This window comes from Salvelinus sp. IW2-2015, linkage group LG4q.1:29 (assembly GCF_002910315.2).
Source record: "Salvelinus sp. IW2-2015 linkage group LG4q.1:29, ASM291031v2, whole genome shotgun sequence".
Taxonomy (NCBI): Eukaryota; Metazoa; Chordata; class Actinopteri; order Salmoniformes; family Salmonidae; genus Salvelinus; species Salvelinus sp. IW2-2015.
This window is the reverse complement of record NC_036842.1, coordinates 88,460,292-88,482,936: the sequence shown is the minus strand read 5'-3', so window position 1 is coordinate 88,482,936 and position 22,645 is coordinate 88,460,292. Positions and strand designations below refer to the sequence as shown.

The window sequence follows — 22,645 nt, the reverse complement described above, 5'->3', positions numbered from 1 at the left end:
AGAGAGAGAGAGAGAGAGAGAGAGAGAGAGAGAGAGAGAGACATATACATGATCAATTACAAATCTTAGAGTCAGCTATTAAAGACTACAAGAACCCACTGGATTCTCCAATTACATTGAATGAACTACAGGACAAAATACAAACTCGCCAACACAAAAAGGCCTGTGGTGTTGATGTATCCTAAATGTCCACAAAAGTGGAGAAAAATTTGACCCAGATAACTATTGTGGGATATGTGTCAGCAGCAACCTTGGGAAAATCAGCAAGGTTGTCCTCAGTGAAAACAATGTACTGAGCAAATGTCAAATTGTCTTTTTGACAAATTACTGTACAACAGWCCACATATTCACCCTGCACACCCTAATTGACYAACAAACAAACAAACCWAAARGAAGACTTCTCATTATTTGCTGATTTCAAAAAAGCTTTTGACTGAATTTGGCATGAGGGTCAGCAATACAAATTGATGGAAAGCAGCTTTGGGGGAAAAACTTACGCCAATATAAAATCCATGTACACAAACAACAAGTGTGTGGTTAAAATTGGCAAAAAACACACATTTCTTTCCACAGGGCKYTGGGGTGAGACAGGGATTCAGCTTAAGCTCCACCCTCTTCAACATWTATATCAACGAATTGGCGAGGGCACTAGAACAGTCTGCAGCACCCGGCCTCACCCTACTAGAATCTGAAGTCAAATGTCTACTATTTGCTGATGATCTTGTGCTTCTGTCCCCAACCAAGGAGGGCCTACAGCAGCACCTAGATCTTCTGCACAGATTCTGTCAGACCTGGGCCCAGACAGTAAATCTCAGTATGACAAAAATAATAGTTTTCCAAAAAATGTCCAGTTGCAAGGACCATAAATACAAATTCCACCTAGACACTGTTGCCCTAGGGCACACAAAAAACTATACCTACCTTGGCCTAAACATCAGCACCACAGGTAACTTCCACAAAGCTGTGAACYARCTTAGAGTCAAGGCAAGAAGGGCCTTCTATGCCATYAAAAGGAACATAACTTTTGACATCCAAAAAATACTTAAATCAGTTATAGAACCCATTGCCCTCTATGGTTGTGAGGTCTAGCGTCCACTCACCAACCAAGAATTCACAAAATGGGTCAAACATCAAATTGAGAGTGCATGCAGAATTCTACAAAAACATCCTCTGTGTACAAGGTAAAACACCAAAAAAACGCATGCAGATCAGAATAAGGAWGATTCCCGATAATTATAAAAATCCAGAAAATAGCAATTCAATTCTACAACCACCTAAAAAGAAGCGATTCTCCAACCTTCCAACCTTCTCTCCCTAGCTCAGGCCTCTCTACCTGCTTCAACATGTCCACCATCCTCCTTGTACCCAGGAAAGGCAAAGTAACTGAACTCACTTCCGTCATAATGAAGTGCTTCGAGAGGCTAGTCAAAGACCATGTCACCTCCTCCCTCCTGACACCCTTGACCCTCTACAATTCGCCTACCGCCCTGACAGATCCACGGACGATGCAATCGCCATTGCACTGCACACTGCTCTTACCCACCTGGACKGAAGGAATGCATATGTGAGGATGCTGTTCATCGACAACAGCTCAGCCTTCAATACCATAGTGTCCTATCAGCTCATTACAAAGCTCACTGCCCTAGGTCTGAACTCCTCCCTATGCCACCGGGTCCTGGATTTCCTGACGGGCCGACCCTCAGGTGGTGAAGTTAGGCYACATTACCTCCTCGACACTGATCCTCAACACAGGGACCCCACAAGGATYCGTCCTCAGTCCCCTCCTGTATTCCCTGTGCCCTCACACAGTTCCAACTCCCTCATTAGTTTGCTGATGACACAACAGTAGAAGGCCTGATCACCAACAATGACGAGACAGCCTACAGGGAGGAGGTAGGCACTCTGACGTTGTGGTACCAGGTAAACAACCTCTCTCACAATGTTAGCAAATCAAAGGAGCTGATTGTGGACTTCAGGAGGAACCAGGCTMGACACATCCCCATCCTCGTCAACAGGGCTGCAGTTGAGACGGTCAATAATTTCAAATTCCTCGSCGTACACTTCTCAGAGAAGCTGAAATGGTCTAGCCACAAGGACACCGTAGTGAAGAAGGCATGACAGCGACTCTTCAACCTCAAGATGCTGAAMAAATTTGGCCTGTCCTAGAGGGCCCCTCACAGTGTTCTAAAGGAGCACCATCGAGAGCATACTGTCAGGCTGTATCYCGCCATGGACCGCAAGGCTCTTCAGAGGGGGACACGTGCAGCCAAACGCACCATTGGGTGCACACTTCCTACACTACAGAACACCTACAACAACAGGTGTCAKAGGAAGCCCAAGAAGATCATCAGGGACCCTAGCCACCCAAGCCATGCCCTGTTCTCCCCGCTTCAGTCACTCAGACGCAGGCAGTACAGGAGCATCATGGCAAAAAACTGAAAGACTGGCCAATAGTTTCTACCTTCAGACCACCAGGCTGCTGAATAGCCACCACTAGTCAGCTATCTGCTCCCCCCTCTCCCCTGCCGCTCCCCCTATGGACACCCCCACACCTCCTCAACAGACACTTACCTTACCTGATTCATCCCCTATGGACCCCCCCTCAACATACTTTTACTCATTCATCACTGTTGCAGTTGATAATATGTATATTATAGATTTTTTAAATAATAATTTGTACTCTTTTTATTTCACTATTTATTAATCACTGCCACAGTTGTTATTATTATACAGTGTTATTTCTATTGTTGTTTTTTATTACCATTTTCATTATTTTATTTCACTTGGAGCATGTTGGAGCATGTTGGAGCATGTTGGAGCATGTTGGAGCTCAGAGCCTAAGAGTTTCACTGTACCCTACAATCACACCTGAAACCCTGTTCATATGACTATTAAACAATCTGAATCTGAATAATAACTAAGCCCTCAACTACAGAGAGGTGAACCTGGAGAAAATTATCCTCAGCCAGCTGGTACAGGGACTCTGTTCACAAACACAAACAGACAACACAGAGACCCAAGACAGCAACACAATTAGACCCAACCAAATCATGAGAAAACAAAAACATAATTACTTGAAGCATTGTAAAGAATCAACAAAAAAACTGAGCAAACTGGAATGTTATTTGGCCCTAAGCAGAGAGTACACAGAGGCAGAATACCAGACCACTGTGACTGACCCAAAATTAAGGAAAGCTTTGACTATGTACAGACTCAGTGAGCATGGCCTTGATATTGATAGAGGATGCCATTGGCAGACCTGGCTCTCAAGAGAAGACAAGCTATGAGAGAGAGACAGATTCAATCAGATCAGAGACAGAGACAGAGAGAGATCAGATCAGATCAGAGAGAGAGAGAGGCCTCCTGCCAAATGTATGTGTCACGTGATGACGCTGGAGAGACGAAGCAGGTACGGGGAGTCACACATTTAATAAGGAACGGACATGGAACGAGACAGGAACAGCATCAGCATACAGGAAAACAAAGACAAAAAACAATCAATGCATCAGCAGGGAACAGAGCAGGGAAACTGACAAATATAGGGGAGGTAATAAACAGATGATAAGTCCGGTGGGTACTGTCACGTCTGCTCCCGCTCTCCCCCCCCCCCGGCACTTGAGGGCTCCAGGCTGCCCTGCATCACGCATTCCTGCCATCAATTACGCACACCTGCCTTCCCTCTTGGGGCGCCACCTGGCGTCCCACCTGGGCGAACCGGCCTAGACATGGGCGCTAGGCAAGCCGGTTGGGGAGTGGGAGCCCAACGAACCGGCAGGAGAGTGAGAGCCTGGAGAGCCGGCTGAGGCATGGAAGCCAGACAATCTGACTGAGGCAAGATGCCTGTTGATCCTGCTGCAGCGAGGGAGCCTGATGATCCGGTGGAGAGTGACGTGGGATGGAAAGCCGCCGAGCCAACCGAGGCAAGGAAACCTCTCGAAGCCAGCCAGGGCGTGAAAGCCCAACGAGCTGGCTAGGCACCCCCAGTTCCATCGGTGGCGACCCAGAGCCGATGCCACCATACAAACTGGAACGCCAGTACTCCCCGATGCTTCGTGTGTTGGCTTCTGCATTCTGTCACATATCATGKCGCTGGAGAGACGAAGCAGGTACGGGGAGTCAAACATTTAATAAGGAACGGACATGTAACGAGACAGGAACAGCGTCAGCATACAAGAAAACAAAGACAAAAACAATCAATGCATCAGCAGGGAACAGAGCAGGGAAACTGACAAATATAGGGGAGGTAATAAACAGATGATAAGGGAGTCCAGGTGAGTCCAATATTGCTGAAGTGCGTGACAAGGGAATGCAGGTGTGCGTAATTGACGGCAGGAATGCGTGATGCAGGGCAGCGGGGAGGGAYGAYCAGGAGCAGACGTGACAGTATGACCATAATAGAGCTGCACTGAGCTGCACTTCCTAGCCTCATGCCAAATGTATAACCATATTAGAGACACATATTTTCCTCAGATTACACAGATCCACAAAGAATTTGTAAACAAACCCGATTTTGATAAACTCCCATAACTACTGAGTGAAATACCAGTGTGCCATCACAGCAGCAATATTTGTGACCTGTTGCCACAAGAAAAGYGCAACCAGTGAAGAACAAACTCCATTGTAAATACAACCTATATTTATTTTTATTTATTTTCCCTTTTGTTCTTTAACCATTTGCACATCGTTACAACACTTTATATATACATAATATGATATTTGTAATGTCTTTATTCATATGGAACTTCTGTGAGTGTAATGTTTACGGTTCATTTATATTGTTTATTTCACTTTTTTTATAATATCTACTTCACTTGCTTTGGCAATGTTAACGTATGTTTCCCATGCCAATAAAGCCCCTTGAATTTAATTGAATTGAATTGAGAGAGAAAACAGAGAGAGGGAAGGAGGGAGGGAGGGATGTGTAAGTGACAGATGACTGCTGAGGCAAATGGTACCGAAGCATCTGCTCTCGGACCAACAGGCTCCGAGACAGCTTCTGCTCCCAAGCCATAAGTCTGCTAAATAGCCAAACTGCTAAATAGTCAATTAATGGTACCCAAACTATTTGCACTGACTCTATCTTGCACTGACCTTATACACACTCACTAGACTATATATCTAAACCATATAAACACTCACTCACACACATTGACACTCCCACACAAACCCCACACATATTCACATACATGCATACTACATACGCACACAAACACACATAACACACACATGCAGATCGACACAACACAAACACAGATACATAAACATTTACACACGCACACATGTACACTCATCATATGCTGCTGCTACATGGTCTTTATTTTACAACTATTGTTATCTACCCTGATGCCTAGTCACTTTACCCTGCCTTCATGTACATACAATGCCTTGCAAAAGGAGCTCTACAAACAGATCAGGGTTGGGTTATAAAAAATATCATCCCTATCATTAAACATCCCACGGAGCACCATTAAATCCAATATTAAAAAATGGAAAGAATATGACACCACAACAAACCTGCCAAGAGAGGGCCACCCACCAAACCTCACAGACCAGGCAAGAAGGACATTAATCGGAGAGGCAACAAAGAGACCAAAGATAACCCTGAAGGAGTTGCAAAGCTCCACAGAGGAGATTGGAGTATCTGTCCATAAGACCACTTTAAGCCGTACACTCCACAGAGCTGGGCTTTACTGAAGTGTGGCCAGAAAAAAGCCATTGTTTAGAGAAAAGAATAAGCAAACACGTTTGYTGTTTGCCAAAAAGCATGTGGGAGACTCCCCAAACATATGGAAGAAGGTACTCTGGTCAGATGAGTCTAAAATTGAGCTTTTTGGCCATCATGGAAAACGCTATGTCTGGCGCAAACCCAACACCTCCCATCACCCTGAGAACACCATCCCCACAGTGAAGCATGGTGGTGGCAGCATCATGCTGTGGGGATGTTTTTCATCGGCAGGGACTGGGAAACTGGTCACAATTGAAGGAATGATGGATGGRGCTAAATACAGGGAAATTCTTGAGGGAAAKCTGTTTCAYRCTTCCAGAGATTTGAGACTGGGARGGAGGTRCACCTTCCAGKAGGACAATGACWCTAAGCATACTGCTAAAGCAACACTRYAGTGGTTTAAGGGGAAACATTTAAATGTCTTGGAATGGCCTAGTCAAAGCCCAGACCTCAATCCAATTGAGAATCTGTGGTATGACTTAAAGATTGCTGTACARCAGCGGAACCCATCCATCTTGAAGGAGCTGGAGCAGTTTTGCCTTGAAGAATGGGCAAAAATCCAAGTGGCTAGATGTGCCAAGCTTATAGAGACATACCCCCAAGAGACTTGCAGCTGTAATTGCTGCAAAAGGTGGCTCTACAAAGTATTGAATTTGGGGGGGTAAATAGTTATGTACGCTCAAGTTTTCCGTTTTTTTGTCTTAATTCTTGTTTGTTTCACAAAAAAAATTATTTTGCATCATCAAAGTGGTAAATCAAATGATACAAACCCCCCAAAATTGTATTTTAATTCCAGGTTGTAAGGCAACAAAATAGGAAAAATGCCAAGGTGGGTTAAAGCCACTGTCCCTCAACCCACTACTCCTCTTCCATATTTAAACATGCTCCTGTAATCACTGTCTTTATTTTGGGGTATAAGGGGTTGGTTTTTGCATGGCTGAGTCCCAAATGATAACCTATTCCATAACAGCTCATTTGTCATGACGTCATAACTAGGATTTTTAATTTAAAACAATCAATTTTAATTCCAGGTTGTAAGGCAACAAAATAGGTAAAATGCCAAGGGGGTGAATACTTTCGCAAAGCCACTGTATCTACCTCAAATACCTTATTATTATCTATCTCGATGCCTAGTCACTTTACCCTACCTTTATGTAAATATCTACCTTAAATGCCTTATTATTATCTATCCTGATGCCTAGTCACTTTACCCTGCCTTCATCTACATATCTACCTCAAATACCTCGTACCTCTGCACATTGATCTGGTACTGGTACTCCCTTGTATATAGCTCCACATTGATCTGGTACTGGTACTCCCTGTATATAGCTCTATATTGATCTGGTACTGGTATTCCCTGTATATAGCTCCATATTGATCTGGTACTGGTACTGCCTGTATATAGCTCCACATTGATCTTGGTACTTGGGTACTTCCTGTATAGCTCCACATTGATCTGGTACTGGTACTTCCCTGAATATAGCTCCAGATTGATCTGGTACTCCCCTGTATATAGCTCCAGATTGATCTGGTACTCCTGTATATAGCTCCACATTGATCTGGTACTCCCTGTATATAGCTCCACATTGATCTGGTACTGTACCTGTATATAGCTCCCAACATCTGATCTGGTACTCCCTGTATATAGCTCCAATCTTTGTGTATTTGATTTTATTCCTCTTATGTTACTATTTTATTTATATGTTTTAATACTCTGCATTGTTGGTTAAGGGCTCGTATGCAAGTATTCATGTAAAGTCTACAGCAGTTGTATTCGGGGATGGACAAAAAACATTTGATTTGATTTGAGGTTGGTACAGTATGGGTGTCACGTGATGGTTCCTCAGTTCTCTCCACTGCTGTTCCTCTCATGGTGCTTTCCCAAGGACTGATCCAGGGACACATGCTGCTTTCGAGGCACTTATAAATAGTTAAGAGAGCAGGTCCCAGAGCTGAGCTGAGCTGAACAGCGGCAGGCAGTGAGGGAGAGAGGCTTGTCTGCAGCCTTCAGGCAAGGACAGAGACACTGCAGGGGGACTTACGCCAGCCAGTGCACATACTGTATAAGCAGTTACACTTTGAACTGCAACAACACACACCACACACACAGGCTTGCGTGCGCGCACACACACACACACACACACACACACACACACACACACACACACACACACACACACACACACACACACACACACACACACACACACACACACACACACACACACACCACACACACACAGAAGACACACATAAGGCAGCACACACGACACCACACCCTATCATTCTTCAACAGTACACAGGCACACACACAGTGAACTTGAAAGACCAGGGAAAACAGCGTGAAGGGAATTCGATGGGTAAATGATTTAGTATGGCATTCCTGTTTGATCCAGAAGGAGGACATTGATGGGAATTGTCCTGGACTCAGCTGTCTGTCTGTCTCAATCAAATACTGAATCATGTTAAATACGTACCTGCTGAATAGTGAGCCCATGGAAATTCTACACTCAATAATTCACACTTTATATTCAGCTTGTAGATTAATAGGGCATTAATTCTATCAGCATTACAGGGAGAGGACCTGAAATGTTCTTTCACTCATAATATAATGAATATATCAAAGACAAGCTCCCTTAATAATATATTTTTCCACACGACTGTAATAACTCTACTGGCCTTGACATTTCCTTTTCACATTGACCTTTTCAACATGGTTACAGAAATGGCGGATACAGGGTATAACTGTCCAAGGTATAGCTTCCACCCATTCCAATACAACAACTTACACCAGCCGTTGATATTCACATTCATTTAAATGAATATAATGAATCTATTGTACAACCTGAAAGAAGCGAAAAATAAATATAAAGCCCTTCATTTATTTTTTCTCACCTGCGTGTGGATTTTGGCGATCTGCTTCTCGTTCACATTGGGCTGTTMATAGACCCGGCTCTTGTAACGGAACTGCAAATGGAAGAAGAAAAGTTCCTGCAACACTTTACTTAAAGCCCAAAAATTATAATACATTATGATGTAGTGTAAGCCTTGTCATGACTTCTGTCACGACGTAGCCCTTTTGGGTGTATATCGTGGCTCCCCCCTCTCTCACTTTCTCTCCCACATCAGGTTTTACAACGGTCATAAATTCCTGGTAGAAACTCTCAGTATGGCGGGAGAGAACCTATGGAGAACAAAGGCATTCTCCTTGCCAAAACTCCTAATCCCCAAAATGGGAGAATTAAACAATATTTATATTTTTGAGAATGTGGGAATTGTCCGTGGACACTTAAGGGACAGTCATGTCGAGTGTGTTTCATTTGGTGATCTCATYAAGGACAGGAAACACATATTACTGTGTATTTGGTTGTGTACACTTCTCAACTATGAGGTTTACATCTAAATAGTGTGGAATGTACGTACAACTCTACCAAATGACAAGAGCAGAGAACGTGGAGATCATTCCCACGTTGAAATGGCAAAGCCATCTACAAACTAAAGAAKAATTATTCAGACTGCAGCTGTTTAAATACTTTAGTCTTGTAAAAGCATCCGATCTAAGAACATTTCCATCCAGCAGACAGACCGGCAATCGCTGAGAGGGACAACAAAGGCKGACACTCGTAAATATGTTAATTACAATTTATTTTCGAATGAGCGGTTGTTCATGTTCAAAGTATTAGCCATTTCTATGAGTGTAGTAATCCTCTATGAGTTTCCCGCTCTTGGTCCCTATCCCCTTCTCTTTGTCTACCAAGCCGTCATATCGGTTTCGTCCGCTAGGGGATTTTTCTTTGTATCATGTAGTAACCAATGTATGAACTATTTGTGTGTGTTTATGTAATTTTGTTATTGATTAAGTTAGTTAGTAAATAAATAATTAAGCCAATTTGTATATCGCTGATTCATGATTCTATGCTAGGGTTCGTGTAGATATCCAAGGGTTTGCGATGTTCAGTAATGAGACTGATGAGGTCAAATTCATTAATAAGCGACTGTTTTGAGTTATATTTGGGAAATTGAAACTCTATAAACAACATGTTCCCGTGGTGCCCCGACTTCCTAGTTAATTCAAGTTACATGATTAGTTTAATCGCGTAATTAAATTACACATAGAGAATTGATTTGATAATATACAGTCTTCACATTTAATGATAGTCAACGACACGGCACTTCTAGTCATCTCCCAATGATCCTGATTAAACAACCAGTCACAACCAACTCATCTGGCAGCACTGCTAATGATGATCTATATATTTAATACTAAGTAAGGTGTACCACTACCGGAGAAGATCGCCCAGGCAGCCGTAATTAAAACTTCAGTCAAGTACTAGCGATACCAGGGGACCCCCCTGACTGAGGAGATATAGAACAAAGAACAGAGCCAGGGAGAGCCAAGAGGGAGTTTCCAGCTATGCTGCCTCATCACAATTCAGCTGAGCTGTTTGGAAAACAAAGACTTGTTATTGTGATGCAGTCCCTTGATCATTCATTAAGTGGCTGAATTCTTCCAGATGAGATTCTTTGATAATGATCAAACAGGAGAATTGCTTCTGTAGGATGGGGTGGGCTACAGCAGCCCAGGGTGGTATACAACAGCCCTGGGTGGTATACGGCACCCCTGGGTGGGCTACAGCAGCCCTGGGTGGTATACATCAGCATGTCAAATGAAGTAGACAGGGCCTGCACACACAATCCACAGCAACGTCGTGCTAGCCTAATAAGGTATGTTTTGGAGCAATCAGTAACGTATGTTTGACAATACAGGAGGGAGGACTGGACCTGCGTGATGGAGTAGTACTGGAGAAATGAAGTAGGGCATGCGATGCACAAACGATTGCTCCACCACATACTTTATAGGCTGGTATAACATTTTGAGCCAAGAATGCCTCTCTGTGACGTGACGAAGATCCACTCTTGGATCAAAATGTGCTAGTCTGACGAAGGTACTGTGTGTTGTGGAGAAATCAGTGATTTGAGCATACAGACTTATGGAGCAGAACTGTTACTGCACCACCGGGGATCACTTTGCTGGTGGTGGGTGGGGGAGTCTGAGGGTTAGGGTTAAGGTACGGTGGGTTAGGGTTAGGGTTAGGGTTAGGGTTAGGGTTAGGGTTAGGGTACGGTGGGTTAGGGTTAGGGTACGGTGGGTTAGGGTTAGTGCTGGACCTGGTGGATGGAGAACTGAATGGTTCCTGTACCTCCAGAGTGGGGATCCCCTTAGTGTTGGTGGGAGTGGGGTAGTCTTTAAGGGGACACTCCTCATCCAGGAAGCCGGACTCTCGGCCCTCAACAGCAGGCTGGAAGAGGCCGTAGTTCAGCACGTCCCTCAAAGTCTGGGTCAGTGTACACAGGATCTGCTGCTTAGCAACCCACACTGTGGCCTCGGGCTTAAACCTCATACACTTCTGCTCCAAAACACACACACAATCAGGGATAGCCAAAAATGTCAAAATACCATGAAGATGAATGTATCAAAATAATCTTGTATTCTGTAAAGTATTTAATCAAAATACATGCATTTTGTARTTAAAATAAAAAATGACATTTGCAAGTAGACAACCTGAATAGCAACAATGTTCTCAGTACCGGTTACAAAAATGCCTGTAATATGTTGTTGTTTATCTACTTTAGTTGAGCAAGTCACTCTGGATAAGAGTGTCTGCTAAATGATCAACATGTAAATGTATATGTGAAAATTAACAAACCAAAATTAACTGCAAAGCACAATGGGTATTATTATTGGCCTTGTTTCAGGGCAYAGCTCATTAGAATAATACTCAGCATGCTTTGCAATTGTTTGTTTTTTTACATTTACATTTTACTCATTTAGCAGACATTCTTATCCAGAGCGACTTACAATTAGTGCATTCATCTCACAACCGTATCAAGTACATTATTTATCAACATTTTTACATATATATTTATATTTTGTTCATTTAGCAGACGCTCTATCATGCCATAAGTGCTATCAGACTTCTGATACCAATGCAGGGTGAAAGGGGGACACAAAATCTGAACTGCTATAAAACATTGAATGGAAAAGTATTTTGAAAATACAAATGACAGTATTTTGAAAATACAAAATAGATTGGAGTTATAGTTCAACCCGGTGTAATTTAAAATGACAAAATACTCAGAAGTAATTCAAATATGTATTTCAAATATATGTAACATAAATACTGCCCATCTCTGCACACAGTGGTGTTAGTTTTAAACCACATACATTTCTGCTGCAACACAAATACAAAACATTCCGAGATTATACAAACATATCAAACCTGGAGTTTAAACATACACTTTTGCTCCAAAACATTAGACAACACATTTAGTGTTGGGTTTAAAACAAACATTTCTGCTCCAAAACATTAGACAACACATTTAGTGTTGGGTTTAAAACAAACATTTCTGCTCCAAAACAAACAAACACAAAACACACATGCAGATTTAACATTCTGGCAGCAGGTGCTAACAGATGGAGAAACAATAGCTCACGTCTCCTTGCCAAGCTACCAGTGTCTGTGAATAAATAAGCTTTTATTTACAGTAGAAAAGATTAGGAATCACAGTATAAAACAGCATGGAAATGTCTCCTAGCAATATTCTGTTTCAGTAATTAGCTATGCCTTTCCTCTACAGAAGCAGGACATTTCATATTCATAAAGTTGTTTGGCAGAGGTGCCCGCTACACAGTATTAGTGGTGGAAAAAACAATAACTGGAATTAGTTCAATCAATTAGTAAGGATTATAGCAGAACGTTACGCCTGTTATCCAGAAAATCATTTTTGTTATTGGTTTATTTGAGGGTGCATGTTCTTTTGTGATAAGGCATTTAAAAACAGCAGCACTTCTCAACTAGCAAGTATGTATTTCTGTGGCAGAATAACCTCGCCACCGATTTCCAATAGCTGTTTTTTTCTCCCTCATTCACGTCTATCAAACTGCTTGGCTGAMAACAGTGTGACATTTAGCTTGTACAACATACAGTGCATAGCTATTGTAGCTCACTCTTTCACATTGACTTTATGCTGCTAGGCTGGGGCAAACATGCCACATATTCCACAATTGCTATGATCAAAAAAATTSTTACAGCTTTTTGCTTTACAGTCTTTCACATAAGCAAAATGCAGTAACAAACTGCAGTAACAACTATGTCATAATTCCAACCAYCGCGCAGCACCCCAATTATTTTCAGTGCAGTAGAACTACTGGTTTTGGAGCCTAGAGCAAAGCATCGGGTAAACTATGTTGTAGCTATTGTACAGACTATTGTACTTGTCTTTTCATCTACTCTCACTAGCACTGATTCTGCAGACAGCAGCTATTTTAGCCGAATGCACTGAGTGTATGTCGTTCTAGATAAGAGCTTCTGCTAAATGACTAATATGTTTTAAAAAAGGTTCAGGGACGACCACACAGTTGAAAAGTGAAAGGTAGTTATGGTTTGGCTTTAAAGTGGATTTAGATCCACTGTAAAAAAAATAAAAAATAAAAAATAATAAACTTTGAGTTATTTCAACTAATTATTAAAAAAAAAAAAAAAAAAACTTTGAGTTATTTCAACTAATTATTATTAAGTAACTGGTTCCACAGCCTTATTTTAGTTAATCAACATAGGCAAAAATTCAGTCAACTTAAAATMATGTTTGCTCAAATTGTCTCATAAATTAATCCACCTAAAAAGGTTGTTGAACTAGTTAGAGTGCTTTTTACATACAACGTTTTCAGCATACATATTTGATACACATTGCACATGCTCATTTATACAGTAATTCATATGTCCTCACCTGGGATTTGAACTCACAACCTCTTGGTTCACAGCARTCCAGTCTTCCTGCTACGTCACCGTGTGTGTGTCAATGACTGATTTCACKTGTATTCCTACACTTTGCACTTCAAAGTAKATCTCAGCTRTGTTAAAAATACACTCAAGAAAAACAATGTTTTTTATCATAGTGATCAAGGAGTAACATTTAAACAGAGTTATATGCCCCACCAACAGACAACTATACCGATTTTTTTTGTTGTTGCTGAAATAAGTGACTAGACTCTCAATGATGAGAGACTAGTCAGATTAACTGATAATTGAGACATAGCAGGAACATCGGAATGCCATGAGACCAGGAGGTTGTGAGGACACGTTGAAAATGAATTACTGTGTAAATGCTCAACGTGGGTTAAATAAGTATGTTGGAAACATAGCATGTTAAAAGCTGTGTGTGTGCGTAACTAGTTCCACAGCTTTTWTTTTAGGTAAGATGACKKAATAATAATTATGGTTGAATAAACATATGAGTTAAGCAAACACATAATTTAAAATTGACWGAATTTTTGCCTAAGTTTTCTCAAGTTTTATCTAAGTTGGGCCAACTATATTTTTTGGGTTCAGGTAACATTTGGATCGAAAAGTTGAGTAAACAAAAAAAAGGCTATGGAACCAATTACTTAATAATAACTGGTTGAAACAATAAAAAAAATGTTTTACAGTGTAGCATACACCTGCAGTATGATAAGAAAACAGTGTACAACGGGATACGTGTGTACTCACAGACTGCTGCAGGTCAGGGATGACCACACAGAATTCCAGTGACTCCCTACGGGCAGCCCTGTCCCTCTCTGCCCTCCTGTCTGTCCTCCTGCTAGCCCTTTCCCCTCCAGGTCCTCCATGGCCAGGCTCCTCCTTTGAGCTGTCTGTCTCAAAACCTCCAGAGCCGTCAGAGAAACTCTGGGCCATCTCCTCCTCACTGGARGTAGGACTCCGAGGCATGATACTCTACTGGAGAGAGAGKGGAGACAGCGTTATATATACTGTGTACTACTAACACACACACAAGCTCTGAAAGTCAGGCCCTGAGGCATGCTGGACTCTACTGTGGCCTGACCAGGGGGAGAGGACACAGTGTTTTCGGGCTTCATCATACAGTTAATGTGTCCTCAGAACTCTGCTAGGCAAAGCGACCYTCTGTGCTCTCGTACACCCTAAAGACGTTCGTTGTAAAACGTGTAAAAATGTTACTGCTGTTTGTCCCGCTTGGTCACCCTAGCAACAACAGAGACAGAAACACTTCCTCAAAATAGTCAAATAAATCAAGAAATCGGTCATACATTTTGACCTTTTTGCCGAGGAAGTTGTAGTTGTGCAATTTTACCTCTAGCTTAGATTATTGGTGCAGTATTTCTCYAGTGAAACAATTTGGATGAAATCTAGTCGTCTCTCGTTGAATGACAACAAACACTTCATGTTCTCACTCGTACTAGGAGCACTGGCGTAGCACACACCCCCACAGCCCCCGCAGGGTGTGGCTTGMGGTCACCCGGAGCTCGGGCCCCATAGATAGCATATGAACATGTTATAAGTCATGAAAAACATGTTTAGAATTACAGCAAATTAACTCAGGTATTCTTGAAAGTTGGGACAATCCTTGTCCCGCAGAGTAACTTTATTTTTATAAGAATGTGTTGCATTATTTGAGCTTAAACTTTACATTGAGGGGAATTTTATAAGTATACTTTCAATATTATTCATTTCAATTTCGGCTCTGTGCCTGGAAATAATGTGTCCGGAGAGTTGGACCCCTATCATGTCATGTACTGTAGTGCAACAAGACCCCTCATGGTCTGTAAAGTTCTCTACTTTTTTTTACTATGCAAGTCAGTTAAGAACAAATTCTTATTTACAATGACAGCCTAGAAACAGTGGGTTAATTGCTTGCTCAAGGGTTGAACAACAGATGTTTACATTGTCAGCTCGTGGATTTGATCTAGCAACCTTTCGGTTACTGGCCCAACGCTTTAATAACCACTACCACCACTGGAGCATTTAATAGTGCTGTAAAAACCTAACTAAAATACATTTGGAGATTTGTATTACATATTGAATTAAGCATTKATTTTGATTAAGCAATCACGTAACAGGTATCAGTATTGGTAAACATGAATATAAACTGAACTTATTAGCCGACGATCCCCTGATATACCTGACTAATATTAKAAATATTTTCAGAATACTTTAAACTGAGATTTAAAAGGTATTTGGGAAAAAATGTAATGATGGCAATAGGAAAAAGATAAAAGAATAACTCATGATCTATCAGCAATCATTGGACAACAAAAATAGAAAGACTTAAGTGACAACAAACAACAAATATATAAAGATAACTTTATCCCATTACTCCTCAACATGAAAGCAGATCTAATMAAATGGAACAATCTTCCCATAAATCTTACAYGTAGAATAAACTTCTTTAGAATGGAACAGCTCCCAAKGTTTTTATATATTRTTTCAATAATAGCAATTACCACACCGAAGACATTCTTTYAAAAGTATACTCGGCCATAACAGACTCTAGATGGGCAAATAAACTCATAGAATAAAAAGGAAAGTTTTACATGTCTCTAAGTCTGAGGGTGTTATAAACCTTCCAGACTTGGAATTGGATCAACTCGCCACCCAAGGCTTTTACTTGAGACAGATTCAATTCACTAAAGAGGAACAATGGGTACATATTGAAGATGCGCATGCTCATCCCCAGAATCTTTTTGTGTCTATTTTAAAAGACAAACGCTAAGAACATTAACTTCACAGTTAAGAACATTATAACAATATGGAAGAAAATGAAACAAATTCTACAAGAACCAATATCACTCCCTCCAAAACCCCTATGGAAACAACCTTGTCTTTATTCACAGAGAATTGGCCACATGGTAAACTAAAGGCATAGAAACTGTAAATGACTTGGTAATAGGAAATACAATTATTCCATGACAATTAAAAAGCACTTTGGACTGACCAACATAGACATTTTCAAATACATACAACTTAAAAATTGTATGTCAACAAAATGTAGATCTGAAATCTTTTGGACATCAGAGCAATCTTCAGAGGATCCTATTTGAGTCAGAAAATGATACTCATATGAATGTAAGATATACAAAACCTTGCAGAAGCAATATCCAACTGACAATCACTTATACAGTTGAGGTCGGAAGTTTACATACACTTGTTGGAGTCATATAAACTTTGTTTTTCAACCACTCCACAAATGTATTGTCAACAAACTATAGTTTTGGCAAGTCGGTTAGGACATCTATGTGTGCATGAAACAAGTAATTCTTCCAACAATTGTTTACAGACAGATTATTTCACTTATAATTCACTGTATCAACAATTCCAGTGAGTCAGAAGTTTACATACCTAAGTTGACTGTGGCTTTAAACAGCTTGGAAAATTACAGAAAATTATGTCATGGCTTTAGAAGCTTCTGATAAACTAATTGACATCATTTGAGTCAATTGAAGGTTCACTGTGGATGTATTTCAAGACCTACCTTCAAACTCAGTGCCTCTTTGCTTGACATCATGGGAAAATCTAAAGAATCAGCCAAGACCTCAGATTTTTTTTTTTTGACTTCCAGAAGTCTGGTTCATCCTTGGAGCAATTTCGAAACCCTGAAGGTACCACGTTCATCTGTACAAACAATAGTAACACAGTATAAACACCATGGACCACGCAGCCGTCATATACCGCTCAGGAAGGAGATGCGTTCTGTCTCCTAGGGATGAATGTACTTTGGTGCGAAAAGTGCAAATTAATCCCAGAAACAACAGCAAAGGACCTTGTGAAGATGCCGGAGGAAACAGGTATAAAAGTATCTATATCTACAGTAAAACGAGTCCTATTTGGACATAACCTGAAAGGCCGCTCAACAAGGAAGAAGCCACAACTCCAAAACCGCCATAAAAAAGGCAGACAACGGTTTGCAACTGCACATGGGGACAAAGATCGTACTTTTTGGAGAAATGTCCTCTGGTCTGATGAAACAAAAATAGAACTGTTTGGCCATAATGACCATCGTTATGTTTGGAGGAAAATGGGGGATGCTTACAAGCCGAAGAACACCATCCCAACCGTAAAGCACGGGGGTGGCAGCATCATGTTGTGCTTTGCTGCAGGAGGGACTGGTGCACTTCACAAAATAGATGGCATTATGTGGAAGGAAAATMATGTGGATGGAAAATGATGTGGATATATTGAAGTAACATCTCAAGAGATCAGTCAGGAAGTTAAATCTTGGTCGCAAATGGGTATTCCACATTGACAATGACTCCAAACATAATTGCAAAATTGTGGCAAAATGGCTTAAGGACAACAAAGTCAAGGTATTGGAGTGGCGATCACAAAGCCCTGACCTCAATCCTATAGAAKATGTGTGGGCAGAACGGAAAAAGTGTGTGCGAGCAAGGAGGCCTACAAACRTGACTCAGTTACACCAGCTCTGTCAGGAGGAATGGGTCAAAATACATGGCATGGTGCCATGTATTAATTGTGGTCACTACTATTAAAAAGTACAACTTTTTTTTTGAGCTAAGAATATGATTTAAACAATTAAAAAATGGACAAATGAATTCCAGCATAYTTTTGAGAATTTATTTTCATTACATGCAAACATAGTTTGGAAAGGTGGCCAGGGAGGCATCTCTTTGCTTGAATGATGACCCACATAAACTCTGGCTGACTTCTTTACAATACAACAGAATATCCATTAGTTACAGCTCCGTTCTCAACCACCCCAAACAGCAGACCTCACACATACAGTTGATACAAACACAGGTTTAAGCAGCAGCCTTGGATGGAGAGCATGTTGTGGGTTAAGGGCCTTGCTCAAGGATGTGAACCCAGCAGCCCTACAGGTGTCAGGTCAATTCCGCCCATTTTTTGCCAGGACCCTGCCCAGGATTCTGAACCGGCCACCTTTCGGCCACAGGCCCAACCCCTGCCACAGGTCAAACTCTTTAGCTGCTGGGCTACCTGCTTGATATGTTTCAGCGAAGAAGAAGAAAAGGAGTGTTGTGGAAAAATTCTTACACAGGGACGGCTATACACAGACAATACACAGACAAGTTATATTTGTATGATTTAGCATCATTAATTAATCATTACCGTTTTGTTTCATTCATGTGACCGACCAATACTGTTTCATAACATGTGACAGACCAACACCTCACGAGGCTTCTCCTCTCTAAGCTGAGACCTTGAAACGGAGATATCGTTTGTTCTCAAAACAACGCCTGGGCGTACTGCCAAATTGCAGCTACTGATAAGTGAGCATTTGTACAGTCAGCCACTTGCATGAACACAGAAATGTGCTTATAGAACAGCACATAAATAGAACACCGAGATGAGTTATAAGAAAAGCACAATCATCCAAATTCACGTTACATTCCATCTTCTTATCACTATGTGTGATAATAATAACCACACATGTTATAACAGTGAAGACAAAATGCTATGCAGACACATCATTATTAAGATGTAGAAGAACAACTTACATGCAGTTGTTGTCAGCAGAAGCCAAAAGAGAGATCCTCTACTCTTGAAGTGGCTAACTTGCAGGTTGGTTTCAAACACATCCTCTTGATTAGTCATGGCTGGAATGATTGGAAGTTGGTTTAAACACCATCCTCTTGATTGTCATGCTGGAATGGATTGGAAGTTGGTAACACCAATCCTCTTGATTAGTCATGCTGGAATGGATTGGAAGTTGGTTCAAACACCATCCTCTTGATTAGTCATGCTGGAATGGATTGGAAGTTGGTTTTTGAATCGGAATGGCAGTTCAATTTTGAATTGACCAAAAGGTTCTATATTGAACCCCATTTTTATCTAAGACTGTATGATTTTATTAAACACAGTATTTCCTCTTGCTTCTAGCTAGCATTTAGTTTGCAACAACACAGGTTTGTATGGACCTTGCTGTTTGCCACTCAGACCTTGGCAACATTGTTGCAAAATATAAATGTGATCTTCCCCTTGCCTATAGAGCTAACGATGTGGACGTCAGCTAACCATTTTTCTGACCAGGCGAAATTATGCAGCAGCATCATTAATATGGATAAAAATGTCAATGGAAAATGGCTAAAACAAATTAAAAGGGAACGTTAGCTGTCATTTCAGATTTCGAGGTGACTGAGTTAGCTTTGTTAGCTAGTGATTTCTAAAATCCTCCATTACACTCTGGGGTAGGGCTAGAACCCTCAAGGCTCTTTACCTTRACTGGGTATATAGTGTATATAGAACCTTTTTTAGTAAAGGMTTCTATAATCTCTTCCAAAAAACCTAAAGGTTCTATATACAGTAACCCCAAATAACCCTTTTTTCTAAGAGTYCAGTATAAACCAATACACAAATTCTACAGCACAAAGGCGGAGTCATGTCTTAAGTGTAAAACAAACAATGACTCAATAATTCATGCCTTCTGGGAGTAGTATAAAGTCCAAACGTTATGGCTGGAGTTAGAAAAGCTGACTATCAGAAGTTTGCCATGTAAACGTACTTTTAATTCGTCTATCTGCATATTTCAAGACATGGCGTGTGAGGATGCGGTGAGATACCCAATGGGTTGGACCATTATTTTCTTGGACCATTATTTTACTTAAGAACTGGAATTCAAATGATGCTCTATCGTCAAGACAGTGAATGCATCAAATGCATAATCATTTAAATGTTGAAAAAATCCCGGCTACAGAACAATTTCAAGCCATATGGCATAAAGTATTACAAGCCCTAGAAATGTCCAAAGGATGTAACATTTGAAAAAATGTGAGAACAAACAGGATGGGTATGGATACTGTGGGAACATGTAGCTTTGAACAAGTATGATTTCACTAATTTGTGTTGAAATTCATGTACGTCTGAGTTGGTGTTTTTGTCTTTARTCGTCTTTTTRCTTTATGTTGAAGGTTGGGCATTAAYTCCCAGCCAACATCGTGTCAAGTTTAGTATATCCATGTCTGTGAAATGTTAAATTGTCTGTTGTCTTTGTATATGTCTATTGTCTAATGTCTAAAAAACTAAATAAAATCTTACAAAAAAAGAACGAAACAATCAAGTCCATTAAACAATTGTTGGACAATAATTGTAAAAATGAAATGCCTTTTATGGTGTCTGACAGAGTTGACATACTGTCTATCTATGTAACGATGTTCTTCTTCTTCAGATGAGGAATATGAAGGATCGGACCAAAATGCAGCGTGGTAKGTGTCCATGTTACTTTAATATAACAGAACACGYAAAAATACAAAAGTAACAAAGTGAATGACAAAGAAAACCGAAACAGTCCTGAATGGTGAAAACAAACACAAAACAGGAAACAACTACCCACAAACACAGGTGGGAACAGGATACCTAAGTATGATTCTCAATCAGAGACAACGATTGACAGCTGCCTCTGATTGGGAACCATACTAGGCCAAACACAGAATTACAACACATAGAACAAAACATAGAATATAGAACATAGAATGCCCACCCCAACTCACGCCCTGACCAAACCAAAATAAAGACATAAAAAAGGAACTAAGGTCATAATGTGACAATCTAGTTTATTGCATTTTATGAAAACAATTAAATAAATGAGGAGTTTGTTCCTTTACATGGTGGGATAGCTGGTAATTTGGTCTATCAAAATATATATTTAAAATTCTGTTAATATTAAGACAAATATTTGTGGAGAAAAAGTTTAGATTGTCCCTGAGCTATAAAACAGCAACATTTTCTCTCAGCCTCATGGTAAAAGGCATGTAAAATAGCATGAGATTAGCTATAAAAATGAAAATGTTTCTCTCTGTCCCATGGCAAAAAATGTTTTGCAGAAAACAAATGACCTTGAGGGGGGCCAGGCGAAACTGTGCTATGCCACTGACTATGAGTAGTACAGTTGTTGACCGACGAAGGAGAGTAGACTTCGGTACCGAACTTTGACTTGCCTCAAGAAAAAATATTGTGTGCAGCAGGTTTTTTCAGCAGGTTTTGAAAAACAAAACCTGCTGAAGACCAAAACGAACAAAAACTTCAATTTTTTTTCATGATATATGCACAAACTGTTTAGACTGGGAAGCATACAGTAAGCTTTACCCACCCCAGATACACATGTACTTCCCACATATAAGACACACACACACCATGCAGCCTTTTCTATATCGTTGCCCTAGTTTAGAGCTCTGGATGACACAGACAACTACCGGTACCCTTAATTCAAACAGGCACTGCTTTAAAATTTGATATTGATGGTGCTTCAAACGAAATGTAACAATAATACTTTGTCAAACCCTCCATTCTGTCCAACAGGGACGTTTTTCAAATAGAAAACCCTGTATATAGGCTAGACTTTATACTGGTTATATGTGACTGATACCAGTTGTGTGCATAGTCCTGTAACTGAGACCCAACCCATTATACGTTTACAATGGTTCTACTGTCCTTCCTTTCATTAATTTCCTGCCCATTTTTCTCATAGTGTGATGTCTGGTTCTCATTGTTCTACGCTTCCCTTTTATAGATCTGTGCTGAGAGTTTCTCAATCACTGCTCACCAATGTAATTTTAGACTGACCTGTGAAGTGAAGGAAGCAGACCAGAGGCTCACCTTTTCTACGTGTTGTTTTTCAGACAGTCAAGAAACTGACGGAGCACATGAAATCAACTGCCATGGATAGTGTCAGTTAGAGAATCCCTCCAGACGACCTTGACAGTACCAAGTGGAGTGATCCATCCTGTAACCAGAGAATAGCAGTGTGAGAATCTTAAACCACAAAATRCACCACGTATAAAATCATATTTTACCACTGCTACCACCGCCACAGAAATCTGAACCTGTATGGCTGATTTWATTTTTTAACAAAATGTAAACACCCCGAGAGGTCCCTAATCTCAGGGTCCCTCCTTCCCCTAATAACCGTCCAGAAAAACAACAATATGATAGAGAGACTGGGAACACAAGCATTTGACTTAAATCCAGTAAACACGCTACATTGTGTCTCTCCCTCGGTCCAATCTCAGATGAGGCCACAGACACAGTCATAAAGTGCTCCAGCAGCACATAACCTCCCCAGAGCCTCTTCTCCAGACAACCACATCCTTCA

The 22,645-nt window shown here is 40.8% G+C and overlaps 1 pseudogene; it reads right to left on the bottom strand.

Annotated features, from left to right (window-relative positions):
• The window catches only part of LOC111961051 (SH3 and multiple ankyrin repeat domains protein 2-like), a 158,160-nt pseudogene extending 135,906 nt beyond the window's left edge, over positions 1-22,254 (bottom strand).
• Between the last annotated feature and the right edge of the window lie 391 nt (positions 22,255-22,645).